This window comes from Protopterus annectens, chromosome 2.part2 (assembly GCF_019279795.1).
Source record: "Protopterus annectens isolate FY-2018-M chromosome 2.part2, PAN1.0, whole genome shotgun sequence".
NCBI classification, from domain to species: Eukaryota; Metazoa; Chordata; order Ceratodontiformes; family Protopteridae; genus Protopterus; species Protopterus annectens.
This window is the reverse complement of record NC_056730.1, coordinates 542,372,760-542,400,183: the sequence shown is the minus strand read 5'-3', so window position 1 is coordinate 542,400,183 and position 27,424 is coordinate 542,372,760.

Sequence of the window (27,424 nt, the reverse complement as noted above, 5' to 3'; positions counted from 1 at the left end):
TTTCTTTGATTTCCTGTACTTTCTGTCTGGCTTTTTGCCTTAATCTATTGTTTCTGTACCCTGCATGGCCCCAGAAATTGTGTTAATGCTAAGAAGTCCTTCATCTGCTCCCAAGTGACAGTAGAGAGGAGACAGGTCAATTGTGATCTAGATACACTCTTTGAAACCTATAAATGCCTGCTTGCTATTGGCCAGGGGGATGATTTGTTTGTTTGACCTTTGCTTCTGCCTGGATCATTATTCCAAAGCTTCAACTCACTTAGAGATGACACCATTGTTTCCTGAGGCTTTTTAGTGCATCCAAATCACTCCACTGAAGTGTCAACCAAATTCAGGAGTCTAATATATACATATGTGGGTCTACTTTGGAAGCTCAAAACCATAAGATCGAAGTTTTGAAACTTTGACCGGTTTAAGTGGAGATCTCCATATAGCACAGAATGGGAAATTTACTTTTCTCTTCACTGTAGTGCGATCTCAGAGTTGGTATATTTAATTAGCAGAACGTGTTGTGGGGTGCAGGGGGGGCTTGCCCCCTGAATAAACTTAAACAAAATTTGTTTTTATTGTTTTTAATTGATGTTTCAAACTTTCAAAACTTCAATGTTATGGTTTCGACCATATGAAGTTTGAAGTTTTGAAAGTTCGAACTTCCAAAGTAGATATATATATATATATATATATATATATATATATATATATATATATATATATATATATATATAAATGCATACACACACACACACACACACACACACACACATACACACACTCACATGTCATATACATATAAATATATATAGATAGATATAAATATAGATGTAATGAGATTGCTGATGAATACAAATCATATTGAAAATAACTCACACAGTATATAACTGCATTCTGTTACTTGTAATTTTTATATTTTGCTCAGTGATTTTTAATTTATTATTATAACATAGTGTAGCAGCTTTTAATCAAGTTATATTTGTTTTTAATCTATTACATTCTAACTTTAAGTATTGTAGCTGTAGCATATGTTTCAGTATATTGAGTATTTATGTCACAATTTTTATAGGTTCTGATAAGGTTTCTAAATGAAATCTGCAGTTTAACTACCAAAGAAAAGCAGTAAATAATTTATTAATTTCCTTATACAGTCTTTACTAAAAGTTAGTCTAGGTGTTTGAATTATGCATAGTTTTCACTAATAATATAATTTTATCAAATATAGCCATTTTTATCAAATATAATAGTCTATTCATCAAGGAAGAAGGCTGTTTCATTATATTATAGGTTCATATGTAAGTACAAGGCTAGCTGCCCTTGCAAGCCATTTTAAATCTAGCCACTTTCCCATTTTGTGCTCAAAATAACCTCTTCCATTTGGTTACAGATTGGCCTTACACATTCCATGATTGGTAGTTATATATTACCCCTAGTGAGAATAAGTGGGATCATACCATAGATAATGTGAGGTGACTGATACATAGGATGAAGGATATAGGAGCTGCCTTTGCCCATTAGTAGTACAGGGGACAGTCCTGGGGTAAATGTTCTGTTTCTCATCCATAGATCTAAGTTGAACTTAAATATGGACATGGATGAACTTTGTTTTATGTAAATGGGAAGTCTGTTCCAAAGCAGAGGTATCTTCTGGGAGTTGTACTTGTCCCTCTGAACCATTCTGTTGATATTGCAGGAGAGGTTTAGATCCCTAGACTGAGTATTTCTGATGCCTTTTGACTTTCTGATGAGCAGTAAATCCATCAGTAATTTGTCAGAGAATGCTTTGTATGGGAGACACAGGTCACCTTTTAGCAGTCTGAAGTATACAAAGTGTAGTAAGAGGACTTTGAGCTGGTCCATGCAGGACATGTTATTTAGGTCCTATATCTTTTTAGTAAGGTATATTTGTGAGCATTCCAGTTGTTGTATGTGTCTGGACAGATACATGCCAAATAAGGCATTATATTGAATGCCTGACCTAATAAAGCCTGAGTAAATGTTCAGAAATCGTTTTATTGAAATTCTTAATTATATTAACATAATTTATTTTATTTTGAATTTGTTAACTGGGGTAGAACACTGATTCCACTGGACTTATTTAATTCTCAGTAAATCCCAAAAAGCACGTGGATAGCCATTTCCACTGCAAGCCACAATGTTTATTCACAAAGACACAGCACCAGCAACCACAAGGTAAGATTTAACACTGACATACAACCAGTATCTGATGATATTCTTATCTGATGAGGTTTTTTGATGAAAACATACTGGTTGTATGTCAGCTTTAAATCTTACATTGTGGTTGCTGGTGCTGTGTCTTTGTGAATAAACATTGTGGTCCACAGTGGACACGGCTATCCAAGTGCTTTTTGGGATTTATTGGTTACTCTTTGGGCACTTTTCCTCCTTTGTACTGGTTATTTCATTCTCAGTCCAGAGTAAATACAATAAGTACATGACATTATATGCAGAGTGAATGACAAAATGCAATATATACATATTTACAGGTTTACTATCATATAGTCGACACTCACAACATAGACCCACCTCAAATGTCGACTGAAAAGTTGACCACATAATGTTGAGAAGGTCAGAATGTTGCAAACACACCTCCATTTGCAAATCCGACCTTTCTCAACATTTGTAGAATGCAGTCCTACATTGCACAAGACATATCGTGATGATTTTGCAGGGGGACAAGCTGCCCTGCACCCCCCCACACCCACTGCACATTATATAATCCAACTTTGAGATTGCACTACAGTGAGGAAAAGGGTACATTTCCTGATCCCCACTTTACCGCGATCTCTAGTTAAAAGACCGACCTCACCTTTGCAAATGCACTAAACATTTGCTGATATGGGACTCGCACATCCGAAGGATCAACAGCATGGGTCGGCCAACCATTAATCGACAACCCATGGTCACCAAAATTTCCCTTGGTATTTTAAATGTAAACCATATTAACAATGTTAATATCACAGATGGCCTGAAGATATAAAGGCAATAGATACATGACATCATATACAGATCAGACTGATAAAATGCAATACCACATGCATTATATATAAGTGGATATCAGAGATGGCAAGCTGAAAGCATCACAATGAAAAGCAGTGTCAGAGCAAAGTATGGACAGAGAGCTATAGTAAAAAGATATTCAGTTACATGACCAGAGAGATATTAAAACAACAAAAGGCAAATGAATAAACTTGTAAAAGAAAAGGAAACCAGGAGCATACTGCAAACAACTTGCACTGTATTAACAAAATTTAACACGTTCATCTTGGTGCTTGGACTTCATCAGAATGATGATTCTGATGAGCACAACGATGAAAGCATTACATTTTGTTAATAAAGTGCGAGTTGTTTGTAGTACACTCCTGGTTTCCTTTTCTTTTATCAGTTACCAGAGAGATAGTAGTTGCATTTTCCTAAAGTTTTGTCCCTTTATTCCTCATCAGAAAATGAGATAAGAAGTATGATCTTTAAAAAAGGGAGAAATTCCCAAGGTTTAGGTTCAAAGACAGTAATGGAAAAATTAATGAGAAATTAATTTGTAATACAATATATTTTGCATTCTAATAATATGCATGTATTTTAGTTTGTTATGCTTGCAATTGTGGGTAAAATTATTTATGAGATCAGTGTCTACAGCCTAATTCCAAAGAAAAGCCCAGTTTATTTAAATTGAGAGTAGAAATTACCACAAAGGCTTTTCATTTTATATTTACTTCTTATTGATGTTTCAGTAGTTGATTGCAATGCATCACCAGCAAATAATATCATTTTCATATTAAATTTTTAGTTTATTCTTAGACCTTTAATGTTATGCCAATGGTTCTGTGTGTAATGCAAATAATGTTGGGAATATAGAACATCCTTATTTGCATACCTTTTTAATATGTCTTAATCAGCATCAACCAGGTCCAATTTTAACCTATGCATTAGAGTCATGACACAACACTCTTATTAATTTTATGAAAGGTTATGGGAAGCACAGTTATCTAAAATATTGAATAAATATATGCCTGTTGATACATCATCATCTTCTTTCGGCTGTTCCCGTTGGGGGTCACCACAGCGGATCACCAGTTTCCATTTCTTCCTGTCCTCTGCATCTTGCTCTGTCACACCAACCACCTGCATGTCCTCTCTTACCACATCCATAAACCTTATCTTAGGTCTTCCTCTTTTCATGTTACCTGGTAGCTTCATCCTTAGCATCTTTTTCCCAATATACTCAGCATCCCTCCTCAGCACATGTCCAGACCAACGTAATCTTGCCTCTCTGGCTTTGTCTCCAAACCTTCCAATCTGGGCTGACCCTCTAATATACTTATTCCTAATCCTGTCCAACCTCATCACACCCAGTGCAAATCTTAACATCTTTAACTCTGCCACATCCAGCTCAAACTCCTGCCTTTTTGTTAATGCCACTGTCTCCAAACCATATAACATAGCTGGTCTCATTACCCTCTTGTAGACCTTCCCTTTCACTCTTACAGGTATTCGTCTGTCACAAATCACTCCTGACACTCTTCTCCACCCACTCCATCCTGCCTGTACTCTCTTCTTCACCTCTCTTCCACACTCACCGTTACTCTGAACTACTTGACCCCAAGTATTTAAACTCATCCACCTTCGCCACCTCTACTCCTTACATTCTCACCATTCCTCTACCCTCCCTCTCATTCACACACATATATTCTGTCTTAGTCCTGCTGACCTTCATTCCTCTTCTCTCTAGAGCATATCTCCATCTCTCCAGGGTCTCCTACACATGTTCCCTACTCTCACTACAGATCACGATGTCATCTGCAAATATCATATTCCACGGAGACTCCTGTCTGATCTCGTCTGTCAACCTGTCCATCACCATTGCAAATAAGAAAGGGCTCAGAGCTGATCCTTGATGTAACCCCACCTTCACCTTAAACGCATCCATCACTCCCACCACAGACCTCACCGCTGTCACACTACCCTCGTACATATCCTGTACCACTCTTACATACTTCTCTGACACTCCTGACTTCCTCATACAATACACAACACCTCTCTAGGCTCCATCTTAAATGCATCCGTCACTCCCACCACAGACCTCACCGCTGTCACACTACCCTCGTACATATCCTGTACCACTCTTACATACTTCTCTGACACTCCTGACTTCCTCATACAATACCACAACACCTCTCTAGGCACCCTGTCATATGCTTTCTCTAAGTCTACAAAAACACAATGCAACTCCTTCTGACATTCTCTTTACTTCTCCATCAACACTCTCAGAGCAAACATTACATCTGTAGTGCTCTTTCCCGGCATGAAACCATACTGCTGATCACTAATCATCACGTCCCTTCTTAACCTAGCTTCCACTACTCTTTCCCATAACTTCATGCTGTGACTGATCAATTTGATCCCTCTGTAGTTATTACAGCTCTGCACATCACCCTTATTCTTAAAAATCGGTGCCAAAACACTTTTTCTCCATTCCTCAGGCATCCTCTTACTTTTTAAAATTTCATTAAACAATCTGGTTAAAAACTCCACTGTCATTTCACCTAAACACCTCCATGCTTCCACATGTATGTCATCTGGGCCAACAGCCTTTCCATTCTTCATTCTCTTCACAGCTATCCTTACTTCCTCCTTGCTAATCCACTGTACTTCATGATTCACTATCCCTACATCATCCAACCTTATATCCCTCTCATTCTCTTCATTCATCAACCCCTCAAAGTACTCTTTCCATCTCCTCAAAAAAAGTTTAATGCCATGAGATGCTTATGAATTGAATCCTTCAGTATTGGCATTTCCACCATTATTCACTCCTTATGTTAGTGTAAACAAGTCATTATAAACCATATACCATCCATCCATCCACAACTACTTTTTCCCATTTTTTTTTGCACTTAAGGTCAGGGTGTGATTTCAACAGTGACAGTCATCTAGAGTCAATAGTGAAATCAGTGGGTGGCTAGCCCTGCTGTGGTTGCTCTGTTATACCACACATACACATGCACATTCATGCCTATGGCTAATTTATTGTGTCCAGTTCATCTACTGCATGCCTTTGGAATGTGGGAAGAAACCAGAGCATTCAGAGAAATCTCACACATGCATAGGGAGGGCATGGAGACACCACACAGGAGGTACCCCAACTGAGAATTGAACCAGAGAACCACTTGCTGTGAGGCAACAGCACTACCTACTGTACCACAATGCTGACCCAATGTATATGTATGAACCATACACTTTCCTTCTGAATTTTTTTTTTGGTCATATTTTTGTGTCAAAAACTGAATATTCCAATTTCTGAATTATGGCAGAAAAAAACTTCCTTAGCTGCTAAATGTCTTCCTAGGTGCAAACAAATGAGAAAAAAACAGAAAATATTCCTGAGTTGACTACTACAGAGCTAGAAGATAGCGTTCAAACCTGTTGAAAATTTAAACTACTGAACTGAAGAAGGCCTGAATAACCTATGCCCTTTTCTTCTTTTTTACCATTTGGTTTTAAATGAAGTTTATGTTTAAATAAAGTCTAAAGTTTTAAATGTTCAACATTAAGGTTTCAACGCTATCTTCTAGGTCTGTGGTGGTGAACTCAGGAATATTTTCTGTTAATTTCTGAATTATGGCTACTGCTCATAATAACATTATCTAGTTGTTTATTTGATGTGTCATACATTGCTAACGTGTCTCTTGCAGAAATGTTAACCGTGTTTGGAACTATTGCCACATACCTATAAACTCTATTTGCAATATAACTTACCTAATTTATAGCAAAATATTTATCCTTCTACTGGTTCTAATATTTTCACAAATAACAGCTGTCAGCAAGTGGTACTGAAACATTCATCATTCACCCGTTACCTTGTACACTGCTTCAGATATGTTAGAAATATTTCCCAATTCCCTTTTGTTGCCCTTGCCTTAGTCTTATAGTCTCACACCCATAGTGTACTGCCCAAGAATTTATTAGCAGTATTGTTAATGGGTTTCGGTATTTCAAGGAGCAAATATAACAGCTCTTTGTTGTGTCACCTTTTCATATGTCATTATGGAATTACTCAATACTGACTCACATTTGGCTAACAGTTGTTTAGACTACTGTGAACATTACAGAGTTTAATGTTAATCTTCAGTATTTTTATCTGTATCAGCTGATTGTACTCATGTTTGTGTTCTCATTACCTCTGCACATTTCCCCAAGCTCAGTTTCATTAATTTTACTTCTAGTTTTTATTTGATAATACTGTTTATGTTTTGCAATTCAGTAGTCTTGTATAAATTGTAATGTTTTTCATCAGATTTTTGACAGCTACATCCTGCCTTATTGTGACATTATTATAATACCCCTTTCCTGCAGTATTAGCAAGAATAACATTTATTTCAGTGTGTTTTGTGTGAAATACCTGAGCATGGCTTACAAAGATGTGAGAAAACATTATTTACAATATTATCTAGGAACACCCTGCCTCTTTCAGCAGAGACAAAAACACACTAAATATTGCCTTTGTGATCAATTTTATTGGAATAACAATAATACACATTATAAATAGCCACAATACTGATAGTAAATAACATCAAGAATAACCACAAACTAGTAAACAAGAAACAATACCTGGTATGTACCTATGGTCATAAGCTACTTTAAAGCTTTACAGTTTAGTAAGTGTGTACCACTGCTCACCTACTCACAAGCACCAATACACAGCATACCTCACACTCAGTGAAATTCTATAGAGCAGCGTACCATCTTCCATTCCCTCACACACATCTCAAAGCACCCCCCCCCCAAAGGAAAGGGACAGGGAACATTTGCATACTCATCTTCTGAGGACAGTGAACTCACCCACACACCAACCTGCTTCACAGCAGCCAATTCCCCATTACATTTTCTGCCCCAAACTAAGTCTCCAAGTTCACAGCAATGTCTTTCAATAGCAATGTCACATAGACATTAAATAAATCCAGACATACTTCATTAAGATGAATGCAGTTGTTCCTGTAGTCGGTTCTTATCCTTAAAGTCCCAGTGCTTCAGAATTTAAATACCAATAGATGCTGCTTCAACCACTCTGTAATTTATAAAACATCTTGCAGTCTCAGTTGTTGAGATCTTCACTGCCCCTTTCTAAATTAACCTTGGAATAATAGCTGACCAAACAATTGTAATGCATGGAAACAATGCTATAGCAAATCCAGATCATTCTAGATCCATGCGAGTAGTGCTCTTCTGGGTATGACTCCCAAGTCATTCCCACCCAAATGTACTACAATAATTTGATAATGACCAGCAAATAACTCTCTAAACAACATGCATCAACGGCATCCATCGCATTCCCCTCACACCTTTCTATGTAACCTTACATTTTTTGTTATCCAATCCTAGAAGATGACCATCAGACCTGACTGCAGCATGCCTCTCAGACCAGTAAGTGAATGAGTGCCTCACAATCATCAACCTCTATCTGCAAAACAAAAAAGTACCCCTGCAACAATAAGGAAAAGTTAAAATACAACTACTTAATATGTGTTATAGAAACATTAGACATCTACCTCCCCTTCCTTTCAGTAAAATCAGTGGACTTAGTGTCATTCTCCATGTCCAAGGCTTTCCTAGTTCTAGATGAATGCGAAGAAGGCCTTCTATCTACATTCCCTTAACTTTTAAGCCTTTTTTGCAAAATCAAATGAAACTGACCACTCATAACTTTCGCATCTCATTCATGAAGGAAAAACAATTACCTTTTAAACCATCAGATAATTTCAGCCAAGCTCTGCCCCAGTGTACCAGAAATAACAACCTATCTATATCAAGCAGTAGCTTGAGCTGCTGACCTTTCCCAGCCTGGTCTACCTTTGAATACTCCAACCAAAATAACATTGCATCATGGACAAGTTGTCTGTCATTCTATGTCAATACACACAGCAAGTCACTCAAATGAAATGCTCCAAAATACAGAATATTATCAATGTAGCCCACACCATGTACTCCCTCATTGAATTAGAAGCCATGTGCATAGCCCTCAAAACCAGCTTTAGTTTCTGTCTATCAATCCACCATTAGACCTCTCAAATGCTCCCAAGCTTTAAATCATCCTACCAACAATCCAGTGTTGAATCCAGTCTAACTTGTCCAAAAACCTAACTACCATCCCCAAAGCTGCCAAGTTTAACCTCACTGACCTAACTGCCTCAACAATGTTCTACCTGCACACCAAATACTTCAAAAGCAAACCTAATGACTTACAGCTCTCTCTCACCAACAATTCATTCACAGATAATGAAAATTCTCTCTTGGCTGCACTATTTTCTCTTCATGTTGATCTAGCGCACAACTTCTGCACCAGTGAATAAACCAACCACCTGCTGCACGTCAATTTTCCAAACCTCTTCTGGGAATGCCATTGGCACATCCTATGTCTCTGCTGCTCCCACTCTGAACCTGCACTTCTGAAAATAAGTTAAGCTGTGAGCAGTCATATTGAATTTACCTGGTGACCACTTAGCCATTAAAATTAAGTTGACACACAAACAATGCAATGTTAACTTTTTTAATAACAACTGCCCCAGGATAGACCACAATGAATTTATACCTATGAACATCATGTTTTTGTAAGTGATGCTGATTTGGGATTGCAGTAGTGGTTTGGAGTCAGGAATTGGCTAATAGCTGGGTGGTAGTGCATTCAGACAATGTTTCAGTGGTACATGTCTTAGTTACAAAGTCATCTTGGTCTGCTCTGGGGCAGAAAACCATCAACCTTCAAAATATGACCCCATGCTCAAACCCCCAGGCACATTAGTGTACACCTGAAGGTCCTCCTATGATATCCAGTTATCCTGTCACATCATTACCCAGTTAAAATTCTGCAAAATGACTTGCCAAACCCTTACATTTTCTGTAACCAACTTGGTAACTCTTACCCTATGATGTTTCATAACCTTGACTCTCAGCAAACTCTCTACAGTCTTGTGCAAAGCTCTATGAGGTCCTACCACTCTGCAAGCAAAAACTTGCAATCCCAAAAGCTCCATTGACTCCCCTACCCTGACTTTCTCAACACCTTTTCCATGTCTGAGTCTTATTCTACAATTTTACCAATTGCCCTGTAGAAGCTTAAATACATCCTCTTTCAACCTCAAGAAAACCAAAACCTTTGGATACCCTCCCTGCTTATCCTTTACTAGAGGGATACCTAGCACTTGACAGATTTTCACAAAACTACACAATGCCACTACTTTATCCTCCTAACCGTCATCGACTGATAAGAACTCATGCAAATAATAAATTGCCTTATGCCATGTATTATCTTCCTTCCAAATCTATTGCAGCACTGATAAACTTTTCAAAACTAGCATAAGTCACTGCACAACCTGGTAGCATCACCATGCCAAATTAAAACTTCTGTTGCAGGTTCATGCCCAACTTGGGCCAATCCTGCTCGCTAATAGGGATGCAATGGAAGGCTGATACAATATACAATGTAACCATCCTTGAATCATTGAAGACCTTATAATCTTGACCACATCATCTAAGGATTCTTAAAACCATGGACAACCCATTATCAGTATGATCATTCACAGACTATCCTTTTGGAAAGGATAAATTATGGATTCCCCTGCTTTCTTTTTTGGTAGTAAACCTAAAGGTGACACCCTATGCAAACCAAAAGGAGACTCATCAAAGAGACCCATGATCCCACCCTTAGCAATTACATTCACCAACAAACTCTGGACCACCATTTTTCTACCTGTGACTGATTTCAGGTTCTTACACACCCAGTTATTATCCCCATACCATTGACTGAACAGAAAAAAAAAAAAAAAACCTTCACTAACTCCTTTGCTACTCTCTGGTCCAAGTAATGCCGTATACAATCCCTCAGCACCCCAGCTATAGTAGCAGACTGAGTTACTGCATTCTCAAATATTCCAGAAAGGGACCATGGACATCTAGCTGTCCTAGTTCTCCCTCACTCCTTCCCGTTTAACTCCCTCATTCCATTCAACTTGCCACATCAAAAACAAACTGATTCCCTTCATTTTGCCAATATCTCACACTATCAAGTGGAAGCATGAGTGAACCTACACACTGGCCACACATACACACTCTAACTGGCATTAAACACCTATCAAAATCACAAACCATCTGCCCTGACTTCTTGCAGCCCTTTGGTTACCACCACTCACTTATCCATCACGATAGCTAACCACATATCTGCATGCCTACAATCCTACCCAAGAGAGATATCCATCACTTTAAGGTTCCAGAATTTCTAGTTATACCACATTCATGACGAACTATACAGAATTCAAAACAGCATTGTTTAAATATGATACACACAGCTATGCAACTAGTCACATCAGCACAGAAGGAATAGTGAAAAGTACTGAACCACGTTTTTTAAACTGTGTTTTAAATTTGATATTTAGAACTGTCTACAATAAACCACCGATTAATATATTTCTAATAAGGAGGTATATGAGTGACTTAGAGGGCACTTTGTATGATTTTGCTTCCTGGATTCCTTGAGCAATTGGCTATTTATTCCTTCTAAGATAAACAATCACATAAATGCAGCCTGAAACAATGGAAAAAATAGACATCCTGGGACTAAGAAGTCTTTGCACTGCAGCCTTATTTGAAAATGTTGCCATTGGATTAGGTTCTCCCTATGTGACAGAAATACCTCTGTAACACAAAGTCCCTTTTCTAAAGAATTTAGATACTGAAACAATGTGGACACATTTTTATGATATGTTAGCAGGACATCTTCAGGCTATCATCTTTCCTTGTTTCAGAAAAGCTGTCATTTTATTTGTAACAATAAATTAAAAAAACTAACTTTGCAAACATATTTTAAACATTTGTAACAGTTTCAAAATAAATATTTTTTCTAAATTAAGTAGTACATATATATGTGCAGATTTTTACAGATATGATGTATGGTGTCTTATTTAAGCAACAAGTGACTGAACACCATACATCTAATACCTTGAGAGGTAAATAATCACAATGGTCATAGTGCAGTTTGAAAATTACAAAAACTGTTTTTTTCCAAGGGGATTTGCAGGGGAATAACAACAAACCCCATATATATATATATATATATATATATATATATATATATATATATATATATATATATGTATATATCATACAACCTTAGAGAAGAGGGACCAAGGAGGAAAATTACATAGGGAACAGGTACTGACAACCAGGCCATTTTTCTAGATTAAAAAAATTGACAATGTGAATCATGAGTTTCGCCTTAAGATACCAACTATGGGGGGGTTAATAAAGCCTACATGGACTTTTTTTCCATGTAGGCATCATCACACACTACTTACATGAAAGTAAACAGGTTTGCCATCCAGTAAATAGAGCTGGGCAGTGTACACACATGCGCCAACATAGAAGTATCCATAGCATGCAAATCCCCTCATAAGCAGGTAAATTGCATGCAAATGAGGGAGGTAGAGCAATCCAGCAAGAAGATAGGCAGTTCTGCAGAACCCGTGTTGGTGTCCATAGTGGACATGGAAAAATTCTGTGTACAGGAATTTAAACAGACAGCAGGGGCTGTAAAAGTGCAGTTCAATGGATAGAAATAGCATAGCAGTCACAGATATGTGCAACATTTTCCACCATGTGTCTAAAACCGTATGGGAAATAATTTGAAATAATTTTATTTTTTTTTAATGACGTGGGTATGTTTGAGTGGTGCACCGCAGTGCTCAAGCTTGCTTTTATGAATAAAAAAAAATTAAAAAAGAGTGTAAAAACCAAATGTATTAGTATGTGACAGTATTATATAATAGGACCCTGTGTGGAGTATCTACAATGGTAGAACGGTGCTGTTGTCAATGAGGCAGCGCCTGGAACCATGTTGTTTCCAGGTTGTCTGCATGGATCCCTATGCAAATGAGGTGGGGTTACTGAATAGCACAAATGGGTATCCGTGTCCACAAATCCCATCCAGGTAGGCTCAGAATCATGTTAGTGTCTAGAGAAGAGGTAGCTGACATCAAGGGGATGTGCGTCTGAGGACTTATAAGCTCATTGGAGCTCAGCTGCTCCTGTTTGTACAGAACACTGCTGTGCTCAGCAGGGGGTGTGTACAGTTCTGATGAGCTTTGTTTACCTTTGAGGCACGTGTTTGCATGGCGCACTGCCATGCTGAGCATGGCCTCTCATGGAGGTGTGTGCAGTGACTACTGAACATTGTTTAGCTTTGTGGCTTGTGTTTGTGCGGCAGGCCACAGTGCTGAGCAAGGAAGGCTGTCCAAAAAAAAATTGGCTGAGAAAGCCAGTGGTATATTAACTACTGGTGACCCCTGTTTTAATTAAACTAGGGCCATTAACAGTCTGTAATGATGGACTTGACAGGAGGAATACATCATAGATAGCCAATCACACAGGCTTCACCTACAGCAGAGCACTATAAAGGTTGCATACACCCTACAATCTGATTTCACCCTCATACTCTGCACCAGTGGAGTACAGACTTGGGATTTTTAACTAACAGAATGCTAGGGGCTGCTGCAGGTCTGCTACATATGCATGTGCTAGATGCTGAGGTGAATGCAGCTGGTGCTGATGCTGACCATGGGACTAGACTGAGAAGGAGAAGAGTGTTCAGGCCCAGGGTAACCTACCAGGAGCTACATGAGCTGGAGATTGTAGAGCGCTACAGGGTGGACAGGGACATACTACAAGAACTCACTGAACTCTGCCACCCTCAATTCAGACCCAGAGCCAACAGAGGGGAACCCATCCCAGTGGAAACAAAGGTATGTGTAGCTCTTATGGTACTAGTACAGGTACTTTCCAAAGACCAGCTCAGGACATGATGGGGGTCTCACAGGCATCAGCATCCAGGGTGCTCCACCATTTCCTGGATGCTATGCTAACACATGCCAGTGGGCACATTTGTTTTCCTCACACCCATGAGGAGAGGTCCAGCAGTATGAAACACTTCTACCATGTAGCACACTACCCTAAGGTACTGAGTGTCATAGATTGCAGTCATGTACAAATTAAGGCCCCACCCAGTGAGGAGGGTAGAATCTACATCAACCACAAGGGTATCACTCCATCAACTGCCAAGTCATATGCAATTCTCAGGGCATTATCATGAATGTGTGTGTTGGCAGCCCTGGCAGTTATCACTACTCCCATATCTGGCATGCATCACAACTGTACCAGATGTTTGTTAGGGGGACATCCCGCATGGCCATTTACTGGGGAATGCTGGCTAAGCACTGGAACCGTGGATAATGACACCCATCAGAAATGTGCATACATACCCACTGAAGAATGCCGTAATGAGACAAACGCACAAACTAGAAACACCATAGAGTGTGTGTTTGGGCTGCTGAAGTCATGGTTCCAGTGCCTAAATATGTCTGGTGGAGCCCTGCAGTACTGTCCAGCCACATGTACACAGAAGTTCATAGTATGTGCCATGCTACATAATATGATCCTGTAGAAAAAGCTGCAGTAGGATCAGTAAAGGGAAGGGATACACAGTCCCCCACCAATGCCTAGGTCCCCACAGCCACACCCGCAGGGGGATTCAGAGGAGGAAACCCCTGGGGATGCCTCTGTAGGCAGACATAGGTGTGCTCAGTATGCCCTGGCCTTGGCCAAGAGACAATGCATAGCACATGTACTGACAACCTAGGGCCCTAGGGAGTGACAACTTACTCCAACTTGCATACATATAGTACAAATTATGCCAGCCAGGCCACACAACCTGCAACTAACCATATATTGATGTACTGGCTACATACTGTGTGTATCAGAAAGAGTCAGCCTCGAACTACAGGTATGTCAACTGCTGCATTTGCAAGGTAAGTCACTCACCTATACACCACTTCTTAGGGGTACTAGAATATGGTAGCATATGTATGGACCTACTGCATGCATCCAAGGGAATATAGTGGGCTACTGGGCTACTTGGAGAGATATAACAGCCACTTGGGACAGCAGGTACTCTGTCCAATAGTATGTGCTCCATACTATGTACTAGGCCACATGGCTGGAAAATCCACTACATTATTCAAGGGAGATGGCAAACAGTGGGGTCACAGGACAGATGCACAACTGTCTATGCCAGTAGAGCATGGGCTGGTCATTCCATAAGCCCAACACATCAGTGTTCCCATACAATTGCTGTAACAGTAAATCTGCAGTGATACATCAGCATACCAGCCAGTTCCAGGGCTGTGCATGGAACCTGGCCACATGTTGTATGTCTCACATAATGCAGGGGTGACAATGTATGGCTGTATGTTATTGATTGTGTAAGGAAAGACACCCCTCTGTCTGGCAGCTGGTGTGGCTCACTGTTCTAGGGAAGTTAGCATGGGTGATGGTGTTGATGGTTTGAATCTGGCAACATCCACATCTTTTGCATGTGAGGTACTTGCATGGTGATATCCCAGAGACTGTCATACCCCTCAATCTGTTACTGCAAGAAAGGTGGACAAAGTCAGACATAACAGGGGGATAAATGGCCAAAACTACAGACAGACATTACACATGCTCTGGTGAACCTAGAAGGTGACTAGTATAACAACAGGATGCAACAGAACAGAATAGCTGCAGGATGTAAAGGCCATTACTTAAATGTGTCAGTAGTTAGTACAATTCAATGACTGCATTAGACAATGTTTTACCGGAACACCATCAATGTATGAGAGACAGACCATACATATGTGTCAAATTGCTGGACAGTCTGCAAAAACATGTACCGTGAGAGGTATGCAGTCACACATTAAGTACAGCACACAGTCAGGGAATGCCTTGGACAATTTCAGGGAAGTACTGTACTCTGGGAAACAGGTGCAGCAGCCAATGTCTGGAGCACAGAAAATCCCAGACTGGACTACAGTTAGCTCTGGCCTGAAGTCACCTTGTAAGTACTGACAGTCCTACTGGGCATGCTCCTACACTTTGCTAACTTGAGTGCAAGTCTGTTGCTGTTTCCTCACACAGACCTGCGATGTGGAAATATGTCTGTACATACAGACAGCTACTTATATATATCTGCCTGTCCCTATCATCCTTACACATGATTAGTGTATCTATCAGTAGGTATCACATATACATATGATACCGATACACACACACACACACACACACACACACACACATATATATATATATATATCACTATATAAATTACAATGATACATAGACTCTCCACATATATCTATCTAACACATTTACATAATGTGCACACACAGCAACATGTACAGAGACATCCCTGTTTTTTATATGTATATATATATATATATATATATATATATATATATATATATATATATATATATATATATATATATATATTTGTGGGGATGTAAGAATGTCCCCACACACCCTCGGAATGCTGAGGTTATCTACACTTACACATCACAACAGTTGTCCGAAGGAACCATACCAAGGCCGCATTAGTACATAATCCACTCATCCATAGACCCCTGTGCCTGCGGAATGTCACCTTGTAGACAGACACAGGTGAGCAGAGCAAGTGTTGTAATGTACAAGGGTTTCAATGTATACCTTGGATAGGCCATATTGTCCCTGGCCATATGTTTGCCTAGCTAACTGCAACCAGACACATATAGCCAAACTGGTAACTGTACACACATAGCAGGGATATTAACAGGTATCCCAATCCCATGACACTAGGTACAATAACAGTACCAAGCAATATCACTCTGCAGGCCGCACATGCTGTCTAACATAAGGTAACTTTGTGTACTCCACAAGTACTGTGCCTGCAATCACATATTCAAATGACATAACCTGTGGAGCATGTGATAAGTACTGTGAGCTATAGTGTGTAATAGTAGATAGGTAGGGGTTATAATCTCACATCAGCTCTGTGTGTGTGTGTGTGTGTGTGTGTGTGTGTGTGTGTGTGTGTGTGTGTGTGTGTGTGTGTGTGTGTGTGTGTGTGTGTGTGTGTGTGTGTGTGTGTGTGTGTGTGTGTGTGTGTGTGTGTGTGTGTGTGTGTGTGTGTGTGTGTGTGTGTGTGTGTGTGTGTGTGTGTGTGTGTGTGTGTGTGTGTGTGTGTGTGTGTGTGTGTGTGTGTGTGTGTGTGTGTGTGTGTGTGTGTGTGTCTGTGTGTAAATATATCCCCTTGCAGCACTATGGACATGCCCATATGGGCTATCTCTGTGCAATAGTTATACATTTTATGACCCTGTGACTAGTTGCTGTCCTCTACATTGCCCTTCTCTACAAGGCCTGCTGATGTTATCCACCTTAAGAGCTCTGGCACATAGTCAAATGTCAGATAAACTGCATGGTGCATGCAATAAGTACTGTTAGCTATAGTGGGTAATAGTAGATAGGTAGGGGTTTTAATATTTCCTCAGCCAAATCTTTGTGTCTGTGTAAATATATCCCCTTGCAGCACTATGGACATACCCATATGGGCTATCTCTGTGCAATGGTTATACATTTCATGGTACTGTGATTAGCTGCTGGCCCTAAATTGCCCTCCTCTACATAATCATAACTGATGTCTGCCACCTGTCTGAACTGGACACAGGATATTTGTAGATGTGTCAACTCCATCAGCACACCTTCCATATTTGTACATTCAGAAAACCCAGGTGACATGTAACAAGGGTAGCAGACCTTATCATAAAATATGAACGCATGATTACGCTGACTGCCTCCATTGTCCCTGATAGACTGTTCTACACATCTGGACCTAGGGAGCTATGCACGTAAACTGCTGTATCTTGATGACATCATATTTCTGCTGTGCTTCCATGCCATCCTATGCTGCTGTATTGCCACCATGTGTCCACAGTTTATCCCCTCAGACTCATAGAACAGAAATAAATGCAGATCCATGACACGCCTGTCATTTTGTAACACTACCCCCAGTCCAATATCATGCAACAAAGATGCACAAAGTGCGATGTGTAGCCATGACACATGCCAGCATACAATTCCTGTTGTGGCCCAAAAGAAGTGGCATGGCAAAACAATACTGCACTACACAAGTATATGTCAAGTAATATAGACACCCTGTGCATCAGACACAAAGTAGCATTTCCCTGCATTGATGGCATAGATGGCTGGGATGTGGCACAGGTATCAACACATGCACAGTGTGTAGTGTGGGGGTACTGGAGGCATAGGCTGTACCAAACAGTTGACAGCATGTGTGTGAGTCAGGAAGGGATGCGGGTTAGATGGGCCAAGGAGAGGTGCTGTCTGTGTCTGTTGGTGACCTGCATGTGACAATGGTGTTTGAGTGTGTGCATGTGCATGTACACAGTCAAGCCTAGTGCTAGACCTACACATGTGCATGTTGGACAGCTGTGGACTGTACATGGTAGAGTGGACAGTTTACTGTCTCCATCCAAGAACATGGGAACTGGCTCTGCCAAGAGTAGCACTGGCACCACCATGCCCAAGGTCAGATGTGCTGCTAGTACCTGATGGTGACTGCTGTCTTCTGTGGCTGTATCCCCCATAGGACTACCCAGAACTATGTGCCCATGGCCTGCCACATCATGGTGTGGACAGCATACTTCCCTCTATAGCGCTGGAGGTAATGCCACTAAGGGAGCATGAATGTGCATGGCCATGTGGACACTCAACAGATCTCGTTGCTGACCTTCGTCCATGTGTCTGATGCCCAACTCCAACCAGATGTTCCAGCACAGACAATGTGCGGTCCAAGACAGACACTGTCTCAGCCCACCGTCTGTCCACTGCATCAGTGAAGTGATCCAGGGTGTCTCCAATGTGGTGGAGGAAGTCATGGATGTCAAACTATGTTACATCCATAACCATAAGCATCCATCTGGTGTTGGTTTCAAAACATGCCTGTGGCTCCATGATGGCCTGAAACATGCATTGAGTGACCAGTGATGTGACACCTGTCACAGGTGGTGGATGGAAAGCAGTCCTCCTACGAAATCCCCTTTCAATCCGCTTGTGTGGGACCTTGCCAGCTCTCTGGCTATGGTCAGTGTCTACATAGGATCATAGGTTCATAGGTTGGTGCTAGGCTATCAGCCCTAGGGCCTATACAAACCTAGCCATAACAATTCCCTGGCTATTTCTTCCCACACTCACTAACGCCATAGTTGCCACACTGCCCTGTTCAATGTCACCACCCTCTGACTGTCCAATACCTGTGGCCTCTGGGGACTGAGTATGTGTGGGCATACTGACTGTGTGCAGTGACAATGGGGGCAGAAGAGGAATATCAACCTCTGGGATAGATGCAGACCCCAACAACCCCACCTGTGCCTCACTATGGCTACCATCATCATCAGAGTCCAATGAGACACTGACATCAGGTTGTGAGGGGGACAGACTCCAACCCCCCCCCAGTCACCTGTGAAAACCAAGACAAAGACAATACATTACTACCTGCACTTTTATGTATGGTAATCCACACAGACTCCTAGAACTGAAGATCCACAATTGCATTACCAGTCTCACATCTTGTCATCTCTGCTCCCATGCACAACACACAACCTCACACCAATATACACAGACAAGTCAAGCCCTTTATCACATGCACTTCAGCCACATCCAGTTAAAGTTGCCAGTACAATCTGCCTGTAAGGTATGCAATATGACACTATATGTGATAGAACTACACATAAAACCTGGTGCACCTATCTTGAGAATGATATGCCAGTACTAATGTCACTGCTTCAGGTATGTTCCATCTCTCTTTTGTGTTTCAACAGGCATCTTGGAGTAATTGTCTAATGTGTACTAGGCTGTGTAGCCACTAATAACTATAAGTGCAAATGTGTCAATGGCCATTCAAATGCACACCTGTGATTACCCAGTCTCTGGACCAAGTTAAGTGTTCCAGAATGGAACATACAAATATTATACTCTGGCTAAACACAGCATTTGTATGTAGGGCAATATGGCAGCCCTTAACTTTCATAGAGTATATATGATCTGTAAAAAACAGTATCACACTTACCAAGTACAGGACCATGAACTTGGGCCACACATGATGGACCTATGAAAAGGTGGAAGAGAGGTATTGTCAGCACCACCAATTGTTGCAGCACTGCAAATAATATGTGCATATATCCACATGTACAGCAACTAGTGTGATACTGGCTATATTGCTGACATTCTGAGTCTGTGTGCACAACTAAGTGTAAACTCCAGCTCCACCCCCCCCCCAATGCAGATAGACACGTACAGGTACGTACAGCCTGCCACAATGCCTGATACAGTATTATACTGGTGAACACAGTATGCTTACCTGGGTGCTCCTCTGCTGTGGACACTGTGGCGCCCACCTCCATGATGTATGGTGTGATGGATGCCTGGGAGCTGTCGTGTGTTCCTAAGTTCACTAGGAATTCCTGTGTGGCCGAGAGTGCTTGTTCCATCACAGACCCTTCACCAGTGGCGGTATGATCCCTAGCAACATCATCTGCCCTTCATTGTGCAGCATTCAGCATGTCTGTGGCTCGGTGTTGGACCTGCTCATAGGTCCTGTCCTGCTGGCTAATCTGACTGACATCCCACACAATGTCTGCCCACAATGCTGTCAGTGTTCCTGATTATGCCTCCACCTGGGCAGCAAGATCTGATGGTCTGTCTCAGTCCATTTACTATTATGTCATTCTCCGCATCTGATAAAGGGGCATGTCTTCTGTGGTGCATGGTTCCTGAAAGACAACAAAAGAGGAACACATTACAGGACCAGATATGTGGACGTCCACTATGTACAGATCCAGCACACCCATAATGGCCTGCACTATCTCCCTCACATGCCATACCCCACAGTCTGGCAATGCAATATGTGTGTGGATACCACCAAGGTAGCAACAATACTGGGGTATATCCCTATGTGCTGTGACATATTCTGTTGTATGTTCCTACAGCCAGCATTGCAGCACTGTGGTGTGTCCCCTACAGGCAAACCCCCACTAATATATCATACAGCCACTGCCAGACAAATAGTAGTGTACTATTACAACCACTATATGGGGACAGTCCAGCAACACCAGTGTGCCAAAATGACAGAAAACTATACAAACCTGCTGTAGTATATGTTTTCTGTGGGCATCATACCTCTCAACTATACAGCTGTTTGCAAAATGTCAAGATGTTTGCGTCATACTTTTGGTAATTTTTCACACAGCATTGTGGATTTCTACAAAAAGCTTGGCCAATCATTGATGGTTGATGTCAGAAAATAAAGACAGACATCTGCCATACCCTTCCGAACAGAGTTATGCTGCTGTAACATCTGTTATTCTATTCACTTTCATACTTTGTACAAGCAATAGTTACAGTGCATCTAATTTTGGGCCTTTGTCATTCCATTATTTATGGCTTTGTTCAGATTTCTTGCTGTAATATGTTGACAGCTATGTTCGGCATAGCTCTCAACCAGACAGGGAACAATGTAAACAGAAGCATGGACTTAGCCAGAGTACATCAGGGACAATAACGGACACTTTTACAATGTTACAGCTATTTATGTGAGACAATGACTGTATGAGAGGAGGTGAATTAGTGTACATCGTCTGACGTTATGAGTATACACCCTTACTTATTATCACTATGTATTACATGTAGTTCAGTAGCTTCCCTACAACAGCCAACCATTGTAAGAAGGAATAAGAGGTTCAGAGCTAAGATGTCAGTGGAAATCAGGGACATTTGAGAGGCATGCCTGTATGTGTAGGACAGCTGAGTATCAATGACATGTCATTACCACAGATCTAAAACAGGCTTACTGCTGTAATCCCTATTTCCCATACCCCCATTCTCCCATCTGCATTGTTATATGGAGAAATCAATTACATACCTGGTGGAGTGCAGTACTCCTTTGTTGAACTTTGCTTCCAGTAATCTTTTGAAAATATGCTCTCTGTGTGAGGTAAGTCTCATACAGACTTTTTAGGGCACTGCTGATTAGCAGGTAATTGCCTCTGCACCAGTCTGTGGCTCTGATATGGTAATTGCAACCAAAACAGCTAAATTGCACTATCATTAGCCAATTACATGCCCCCACAGTGCAATATATAAGGCCTTCATGTAAACGTGGGCCATTTTCTTAGCTGTTAAAATGGACATTACTGAGATGTGGAGATTACAGCATCACAGAGGGTCAGTACCATAACTGTCAAAGGTAGAGATTTATGCAGTATGTCCACAGTTTCACCTCATATGTGTAGTCAGTGTCTCATGACATTGTGGTCATCCAAAAATTCAATGGCAAACATTGTGGGTTAAGGTCAGTAATAGAAGACACACATTTCACTGTCCGACTTCATACCTCTCTGAATATGCATGCTAATGCAATAGATGTTATTATATCAACTTACTATCTATGTAGGAGCAAACTGTAAAACGTGTCCCAATCTCTGGACCTTTGTCTCCCCCATTAAGTATGGCTGTGTCCAGATTCCTTGTGCTAGGGGGTTGGGAGGTATGATAGGTCTGTAGTAGCTACCTTTACATACAGGTGTGTGTGCTACAGGCTGCAGCAGCAGAACACATAGGGGGGGCGTGTGAACACTTTGAAGGACAGCAAGCTGTACATGTAACAGTGGCAGCTGTGTCAATCCTGTAGTTATGACAGAGCCAGAGTAAAGGTACCCTTTACATTCAAACTTGAGGCATGTGATTAAGGAACATCTGTTATGCAACAGTGGCAATAACAGAGTAGAAGGTGACATATAGTTATGCTATATGGATATGTGCAGTGTATCCCTACCTGCAGGCCTTTGACTTGCAAAACTGGATAGTAATTCATTAATTAGCAGTAACCTGTGTGGATAAAGATTGCATGACTCAGTCATTAATTGCTGTCTTCACAATAATGTAACTGAACTGCAACACAAGACTGGGTTTAAACCAATGACGGTGTGTGGCAAAATGTGCTGCATGCAAGGCATTTAATAGACTGAGCTACTGAGTCACTGCTACAGCAGGTTTACTTGCAAGGTATATGTTCAGACATACAGGCAGTAACACACATTGTCTGCCTCCATCAGTATGTGGATGGCTTTCTATGGCTGTATTTCTGCACCAGGGTCCAAATTGAACTTGTTCTTTGCCATTGATGCCTTAGCAGGTGTCTTTCTACATATTGCTGATGCAAAGACACATTTACCTGCTACCACAGGCCTCACTTACATCCATTTTTTATGTCTTTGACTATCTAGTGGTGTATTATTGCACAAGAGTCCAAGGTACACCGACATTTTTTCCATTAATTTTTAATTCCAGTTTGCACTGTGTGGCATGATGAGCAGCTCTACTGAGACATGCCTAATGACTATAAGTGGGAATCACTATGGTTTGATGAAAACACCTGCTTTTATTAAGATCTGTGTGGCATAGTGGGATAATGCAGTGCCCTGCAGGTGTGATGGGCTTGGGTTTGAAACATGGCAGAGGTGTTTATTTTGTATCTGTGACTTACAATGTTAAAAACACATACACTCATTATAGATCTATTTAGCGGAGCTAAGTGAAGCTGCGCGACATGGTGTGACTTACAGCTCAGGACTAAAAAAAATATAAAAAAAAAGAAAACAGGGGAGATAGAAAAATGGTGCAATGGAGGCAAGCAGGGGGAAAAACATTGTGAAAGGCAGGTAGGAATGTGCAGGAAGGGTGTAGGAAAGAACCATAGCTATCCATTTCTTCTACAGCAGCAGCTATGCACTTTGACAGATTTTGCAGATGAATTTGAACTCTCAAACCCCAGAGAGAGGGGTGAGGACAACATAACTGCATTGTCAAGCTAATTGGACCAAATTACTTGTGTCCAGTGGACACGTGCAAAACTTAGAGCTATGTATGGGGCAATATTTATTGGGACAGGTGGCAGTTTTTATTTTTTATTAAGGTGATAGTGGAATGTTGGGGAAGGGACTTGGGTACATGTGGGGAGGTAAGTTGAGTAGGAGAGGAGACATTTGCAGACAGACAAGATAGACAAGACAGCAGACAGGGGTAGTGTGTGACAAATGAGGTGGGTGAACACCTTGGATGGGGAGGGTGCTGTAGAATCCAAGTTGCACATGCCTCCAGACGACAGCAGTATGACTCATGTCCCCACTCATGGGACTGTTGACACCGCTGCTTCACTCTCCCAAGACTGTCTGTGCTGTAGGCTGGGTGTCAGGGGGAGGCTGACCCACCAGGTTGGCTAGCATGCCTTCAATCCAGTGCAGATGAAGTTCATAGGTCCTATGAATAATCCTGTGCACCATGACCGGCAGTTGATCTTGGGTGACAATGTCCCCACCACTACCACTCCCAGGGGGAGGCTGGGCCTCTTCCCCTGAGGTGGTCCCACCTGGCGTCACAGATGGTGCAGGGGCAGTGGAGGGGGCACAACTGCTCTGGGTCCTAGATGTGCTAGGACTAGGTGCCATGGCTGGATGAGGTAAGGTAGGCAGATCAGCCAGAACCAGCCTACCCTGATGTGCTGTAGTAATGGAGGTATAACAATAAGTATAGGTTAGTTGTGAACAAATCATTGTTAGCCATAACAGCATGGCAGAATATTGGAAATAACCAAATTACATATCAATGCATATTATGTGAACCGCAAAAATAAACAGAACAGTCAGTATGTTAAGAGCATGCCCGTGACAGTTATAGCATAATGCCAACAAAATAAGCAATTTAACAAGATATGTTAATATGCGACCATTATAAAACAAAACTATAATAAAACACATGTCCCAACATATAGTTAATGTAACAACATATGTTAATAGTAAATCATAACCAATGAATAACAAAAAGAAATAAATGAAGATATAGAGTGGGGAGAGAGAAAAAAAAGAAAAATAGTCCATTAATAACATTTCCGGTTATTTCTTTGACAATAGTACTACTATCTACTCTACAGGTCTGTATTTTGTTTATGGGTACAATGACTACAAGTCTACTATAGCTGATGTAGCATATACATACCTCTCAAGCTATTGGAATCAGACACTATGGACAAGCAGTAACAACTGTAGGTACACAACTACACAGAACACTTGTACATCAGGTGGACCTATATAACTACCAAGGTGTTCTGTGGGCTGATTTTGTGATAATTTGCAATCTATGTAATCATTTCTATGGTAATCCTGTGACAGACAGATTGCACACTATTAATTACATAGCATGAAAACATGACACTTAAGAGACATGTTTGTGTATAGTGCAGAAACTAAACTGCTGTCATGCCTTCATTGGTAGGCAGGGGAATAGAACCCAATAGCAGTGACTACAGGAGACATCTGCACAGAATATATTAATTGACTGCAGCAACTTTTAATAGACACTCCAGGAATACAGCCATACCGGGATTATACATTTTATTTCTGACTGAACATTCTGATGAATATATTCTTGCTAACAATTTTAACAGTCTATGACATCTAATAACTTGGGCTACCTCATCCATTTACCTGTTGTTCCTGTGGAGTGAGAAACTATGAACGTAACTACTACTGTAATATCTACTGCTACATATCACTGGATTCAAACCCTGGACTGTGTGTAGCAAAATGAACTATAAACAGAGCATTTAACAAACTGAGCTACTGAGCCACTGTTGATTACTGACTGACTGATATTTGCCTATAGCTCAACTGGAACAAAATTATGAAATGGTAGTACTATTACAGTGTTATACTAAACTACAGTGACAATAGAATGCACATGCATGGAATACAAGCATAATGCAGATAGGATGTAAGCTAGATTTCAGTACCACATCTGTGAAGTCAACAAACAATATCATCTCATGGAGTGATCTACCTCACACATATACCTTTATTACCTGATTTATGTGGATGACAGAGTATTATGCGACCAACATTGGCCCAGAGACAGCTTTGAACAGTATGTATTTCAGTTAACCAATACAAATTGCAGCCATTGCATTTGCATTCTACAGCTATTACAGTGTTATACTTGACTGCAGCTCCTTATCTTACAGCCTCAGTGAATGCTTGTCTACTGCAATGGTTACAACAATACCATCCTAATGTACACCATTTTCCTTGATGTTATTGGTATTGTTTCCTGTTTTTATTGCACTGCAGTTGGCATTATACATTCATTGCAATACAGTTCTAAGTCCATATTTATTGCACTACAAACTTTATTGCATATACTTTAATACAATTATTGGTATTGTTTCCTGTTTTTATTGCAGTACAGTTGGCATTATTTATTTATTGCAATACACCTCTAATTCCACATTTCATGCACTACAAATGTTACTGTATATACTTTAATGCAGTTATTGGTATTGTTTCCTGTTTATATTACAGTGCATTTAGCATTATTCATTTATTGCAATACAGCTCTAATTCCACATTTCTTGTACTACAAACTTTACTGTATATACTTTAATGCAGTTATTGGTATTGTTTTCTGTTTTTATTGCAGTACAGTTGGCATTATTCATTTATTGCAATATAGCTCTAATCCCACATTTATTGCACTACAGACTTTACTGAATATACTTTATTGCAGTTGATGCTTTACTTTCTCTTGCTTATTTCACAACAGTTAGCATAATACATCTGTACTCACCAGACACACGGTGCAACCTGGCCAAGCACCCAGCATGTGACTCAACATTGCAAGCCCTCTTAGCTGCAGCTGTTGGGAGAGAAGCACACCATTATGCATACCAGTTCTGCAGACATTAAGAGTACATATTGGTAAAACAGAGGGAAAAGTACTTACATACTTTTGGGGCATTCCCTGCCCTTGCACCTTGGACCCAGGTGTCCAAGAGTCTTCTCTTCCATCTTTTCAGGTCATCATGATGGTGATGACACTGCTCACCAGTGTGGGGGATACCAGTGACACTTGTGAGTTCTCTGGCCAGCTGGTGACAGGCCTTTGCCTTACACAGCAAGTCCTAGAAACTACCCTCCAGCAGCCTGTCAGCATGGTTTTGTACAAGGAACCCAACCATAACCCTGGACTCCAGAATGCCCCAATGCTGCACCTGAAAGTGCACACATTCACCACTGTCAGCCATAGTACACTGTCAGTGATAGAACTCCAATGGATTCTGCTGTATTTCCATCTACCGGGCTTAATATAGGCTGTTTTCCCACCCTTACACATCATTGGGCAACATTCAAAAAAGTGCCACATTGCTTAGCACCACACAAACCAGCACAGCTCAGCTGAGAAGCATAAAACCCCACAGAACCATAGTCTCAATGGCACTAAGCAGTGAGAAAACCAGCCAAGCAGAGCTGAGCAGCACACAAACATTGGCAACCATTACCATGTTTATGCAGTGCTTAGCAGGTCTCAGCATAGTTCAGCAGAGCTTGGCAGAGTGCAGAGGGGCTGTTATTAAAAAATGCATAATATGTATATCAAACTTAAATACATATTT